Source organism: Cucurbita maxima, unplaced genomic scaffold, assembly GCF_002738345.1.
Source record: "Cucurbita maxima cultivar Rimu unplaced genomic scaffold, Cmax_1.0 Cma_Scf00166, whole genome shotgun sequence".
NCBI lineage: Eukaryota > Viridiplantae > Streptophyta > Magnoliopsida > Cucurbitales > Cucurbitaceae > Cucurbita > Cucurbita maxima.
In genome coordinates this window covers 88,979-94,950 of record NW_019272182.1, presented here as the reverse complement: position 1 = coordinate 94,950, position 5,972 = coordinate 88,979, and positions in this window count along the sequence as shown.

The following is a 5,972-nucleotide window of genomic DNA, read 5'->3' as shown; positions in this document are numbered from 1 at the left end:
CATTGTTAAAAACTTACAATCTGGCTACTTACTCGAACAAGAACCAAGAAATCATTAAGAAAAGAGTGTGGTATCCAAACACCCACTATGAACATGGTTAAAAACTTACAATTAGGCTGAGTACATTTCTGAGTCTTGTACTCACTCCATGTTTTCCATATTTTTCATGTAACTCAGAGGAGTTGCCCTAGACCAACAACACCCACCAAAACTATTTTTGATGTTTTAAAATGATTTTTTTTAACCTTTCCCTTATTTGTACTTTGAACCTATAAACTCTCTTTTGAATATAATGTAAATATGTATGTTTATTATATTTTAATTCTTTTTTTATTTCGAGAAAACATTTTACTTTGTTTTCAATCTCTTTTAACTTGCAATCCGTGCTTTGAGAACCCACCGGAAATGGGTGGGTTCTAACTATTAGTGAGTTGCATAAATCATCTCCCTTTTGGTTTTCACTCACTCCTCTTCTTTAACCTATGACCTATTACTATTTCATCTCCTTGTTTTTTTAGCTTTTTAAATACCCTTATTTCATTCCTAAATCTATAAAATGTCTCCTATTTTTATTCATTTTCTCTTTTCTTAAATATCAAAATCTTAAATAAAAAGGAAAGCTCTATAAAATAAGTTTGCTATGGACCCATTGATCTGCAATAGGTTCGAATTGGTGACCTCTTGATCGGCAGTCAAATGTTCTAACATTGAGCTATGGACCCATTGATCTGCAATCAAATGCTCTAACATTGAGCTATGGACCCATTTTGTATGATCTCAACCTTAGTGACCCCTTCTACAGAATATCGGTCCAAAAGTGACCCTACCGAATCGGCTATGGACCAATTTTGTATAAATTGGTGGATTACCTATCGGGAATTAAACACAGGTCGTTAGATTCAAAGTCGAAAGTGCTAACCACTACACCATAGAACCACTTGTTAAACTTTATTTTGGCAGCGATTTTGATAAGCGCCAACAATGCTGGATTTTGCAAAGCTAGAGGTCGTAGTATCCTTGCAAACTTTCACAAAGAAAGCTAACATAACGAATTGATTTCAACTAAGAGTAGGTTAGAAGGATAAATAACTCTTAGATTGAACTTGGATTCTATAATTGTCACTCTTAGATTCCAAGACGACTCACTCAAGAATTAGCTTGATCATGACTAATCCAATGAATAGATTTTAACACCAAACCTAAAACAAGGTTTGAAAGAAACATAACACTCAAATAGTTTCAAACACAGTTTTTGTATTCCACAGTGTTTTCAAACTTGAATATTACAAGCATTTAAATATGCCAAAAAGATAATTCAAACATAATGTAGTTCATCTACAAACTACCAAAAGCTATTAAATACAAATCGAAGAAAATAAGACATGACATAAATAATCTTAAATGTAATTCAACTCCCAAAGATAAAAAAGTCTTCAAATTACATTCCAATGTCAAGTGATATTTTATTGTCACTCAATTCTTTTCTTTATTTATTGTAATTGAACTTAAAAGTGTGACAAATATGCTGGATTTATTTTAAATTTCCTTTAAAATTGTACACATAGTACAATGGAAATAATATATATTTTTTTTTACTGTTTTGTAATTTGTATGGTATTATTCGAGGCTTTTGAATGAAATATGATAATTGATTCTTTGTCCTCTTTGACAATTTTAGATACCTCCATATCCGATATTTGATGCGTCACGTTTTCCTATGAGATCAACCTTCCATTATTCATAACACAATCCAATGTAAAATATTAATTCCTACCTTTTGCCACTCTTCTTCTCTATATAAACTCATCAACTTTCCCACATTTTATACACACAACTTCCATAAATTCTCGAATCCTCATTTGTTCAAAGTCTCCATTGTTTGTTGCTCTCTCCAAGCTTACAAGTTTATTTCTCTTCATCTTATTCTTGAGAGGGATTATTATTGTATTGTGAGGAAACAGTTGTGAGTGTCCCAAATTGTAAATCAACTTTGAGAGAGTTGTGGTGTGTTATTATCAAACTAAAATACTTGTATCGGTTTGATCCTACGCCCTAGAAAGGATAGAGTTTGCTCTTGAACTCGAAAAAAGAGCGGTGTACCGGTTTGACTCTGATTCATGGAAAGAGTCGAGAAAGTTATTTATTCAAATTTCCAAGAGGCGCTTGGGGAGTGGAGTAGGTCGAGTTTGACCGAACCACTATAAAACTACGGTGTCATTTTCTCTAACTCTTTCCTATTTAATTTCAAAATTATTATTGTGATTTATTGCATGTTCAACTTGATTAATGTTTTGACTTAATTATTTTGTTCTAGTAATTATCATATTCTACCTATTTATAAAAAGTTTCATCATTAAAAAAAAATTAATCACATTTAAACACCTTTACGGTTAAAATCCTATTCACCCCACCCCCCTCTAGGGTTGCCATACTGATCCAACAATCAAGACATTTGTAAACGTGCCTGATATCTTGAAGGATTAAAGAGACATAATTGAGAGAACCTAAATTTTTTTTGAAGTTGGCTTTTCTAGGATACGTCATCACGAAAGTTTGAGACAAACTCAATGGACCATTGGACGGGTTTTTATAAGGCTCAAATAAATTTAAAATCCAAGAAAATGGATATGAGTTTGATATTATTTGATTTTTGGTATGGACACAACTAGCTGATTTCTTTTCATTACATTACTGAATGTAGGTAGATGTTTAAAGTGTTGATCTTAATGGTTTTAGAAAATATCAACACATCATCCATATAAACAATTTAACTTTTTTGAAAGGATTGAAAATATCATTCATAATCATCTGAAATTCGGATGGAGCGTTTTTTTAGCCTAAATCGCATGACGTTCCTCTCATATTTTCTAAACTGGACATTAAATGCTATTTTATATTTGTCCTTTTAGGAAATTAGAATTTTCCGAAATCCCAATTTCATATCGAATTTTATAAAAACATTTGACTCTAAATTCTTTTTATCAAATCATTTTTGTTTTGGATTGGATATCTTATTTATTCTAAAACTTATTCAAAGGTTTGTAGTTAATTACCAACATCAGAAATTATGGTTTCTTTTCAACCGGTTGGTTAACCTAAAATGTCAGACATGACCACATGCTCTTTGAAGACCTTATCAGCTTCTCTCCAAAATATCACTTAAAATGTCAGAGTATTTAGTGTTTGATGCTTTTTGACTTAACCCTTGGGTTCTATTTACGGTGAAATTGTGATAATTTTTGTCAAATTATATATTTGAATGCCGAATACATTAAGATATAATATCTTATTTAAAAAATATTAAAATGTCGTAGAATATCATAATATATGTTTAATTAATATGAATCTCATTCAAATTTCAAATATATATTTTTATTTGATGTTTATGATACACGTCAATTATTTTAATATTTAACATATCAAATACGTTAATATGTTTTGATATTATACTTTAAGACTATAGGAACTTGCTCAGAGGACTTGAGAGTTACGTTGGCCCACAATGCATCTCATGGATGATGCAAAACTATGGTGGCGCTCGAAGGTGAATTGTATAAAAAACTAGTCATGCACCAAAAAATCATGGGAAGACCATTGATGGAATTGAAGCAATCGACGCTCCCTTGGATGTGTTTCCAATCAAAGACCTAATGTTTGATGTTGACTCTTTTGAAGAAAGAGTCACACGATCGAAGAATAAGAAACGTGGCGGTAGCTCTAAGAACTCTAGGTAGCTCTGAGAACTCTATCACGTACATAAAAAGAACGTGTAGAAGAGTTAGACATTACACAGAAGATCTGGCTTTCATCGAGGAGACCCGAGTTTGATTCTCGACAATGAAATTTTATTTTCTTATTTCTTTTATTTTATAGTTTCATCTTTTGTCACCAATTATATTTAAACTTTACCTAGGTTTGAGAAGCACTATAATGGATGAGTTCAATAGTATCTTAAATTCAAAAGACTTTTATGAACTTGGTTTGAGAGGCACTATAATTGTCAAGTTCAATAGTATCTTATATTAAAAAGACTTTTATGAACTTTAAACTTTTAATAGTGTTATGTCATAGATATTTGGTTCAATTTCAACTAGTGAGGTTGAGGTGATTCAAATGGTTAATTTAATAATCCAGTAATTTTCAAGGAACGCCATCATGACTGAGATGACTGAGATGAGCACCCGAGTGAGTTTGACAAGGAGGGTTGTAGAGAACCACACCCCAAGCCAAGCTCATGTTGGGCTTAACAAACTCAAAATCCAAAAACACAAACCCTTAAATGGGAACCCGGATGCTAAGGAAATAAAAAACTTTATTTTTGACGTAGAACAATACTTGAAGGTTAAAGAAACTTGCTCATAGGACCTAAGAGTTACGTTGGCCACAATGCATCTCATGGACGGTGGCGCTCGAAGGTCGATAATATAAAAAATGGGTCATGCACCATAAACTCATGGGAAGACAGTTGATGGAATCGATGCAATCGACGCTCCCCTGGATGGGTTGCCAATTAAAGACCTGACGTTTGATGTTGATTCTTTTGAAGAAAAAGCCACACGATCGAACATCTCGAAATGTCGCGGTAGCTCTAAGAACTCTATCATACGACCTGAGAGTTGAGGGCTACAGGAACTTTCTCATACGAGCTGAGAGTTACGTTAGCCGCAATGCATCTCATGGACGATGCAAAACTATGATAGTGCTCAAAGGTGAATGGTATAAAAAATTGGTCATGCACCATAAACGCATGGGAAGATCGTTGATGGAATCGATGCAATCGACGCTCTCTTTGGATGGGTTGCCAATCAAAGACCTAACATTTGATGTTGACTCTTTTGAAGAAAGAGCCACACAATCGAATAGCTCGAAACATCGCGGTAGCTCTAAGAACTCTAATACACACAGGGAAGGACGTGTCGAAGAGTTAGACATTAAGCAAAAAATCATGCTAAAACTCTTCAACGATCTGACAAAAGACTTCAGAACATCTACACCAAAAATCCATTGGGTTTCACCTAGAAGACCTGGGTTTGATTCTCGGCAATGGAATATTATTTTCTTATTTCATTTTATTTTACAATTTCTATCTTAGATTAAAAAGAATTTTATGAACTTAGGTACTTTGTTAGAGTTATGTTATAGATATTTGGTTCAATTTCAACAACTGTTGGGTTGAGGTGATTCAAATGGTTAATCCGATAATCCAGTCGTTTTCGAGATCTCTCAATGGTTGAGATGAGCAAGTGATTCAAATGGTTAATGCGATAATTTAGTCGTTTTCGAGGTCTCTCTTGTTGAACGACATCATGGTTGAGATGAGCACCAGAGTGAGTTTGACAAGTTGGGCTGTAGAGAACCACACCTCAAGCCAAGTTCATGTGGGCTTAACAAACTTAAAATCAAGAACACAACCCCGTAAATGGAAACCGGGATGCTAAGGAATTAAAAAGCTTTATTTTTGACGTAGAACAATACTTGAAGGTTATTGGAACTTGCTCATAGGACCTAAGAGTTATGTTGGTCGCAATGCATGTCATGGTCGATGCAAAACTATGGTGGCGCTGGAAGGTGAATGGTATGAAAAATGGGTCATGCACCATAAACTCATGGGAAGACAGTTGATGGCATCGATTCAATCAACGCTCCTCTGGATGGGTTGCCAATCAAAGACCTGATGTTTGATGTTGACCCTTTTGAAGAAAGAGCCACACGATCGAACAGCTCGAAACGTCTCGGTAACTCTGAGAATTCTATCACACATATGAAAGGACGTGTCGAAGAGTTAGACATTACCCAAAACATCATAGTAAAACTCTTTAGCGATTAGACAAAAGACTCCAAGACAACTACACTAAAAATTCATTCTTGTCCAACGGTTTGGATATTTGGCTTTCCCATAGGATATTCTGGTTTGATTCTCTCAAATGGAATATTATTTTCTTATTTCTTTTTATTTTATAATTTCATCTTTT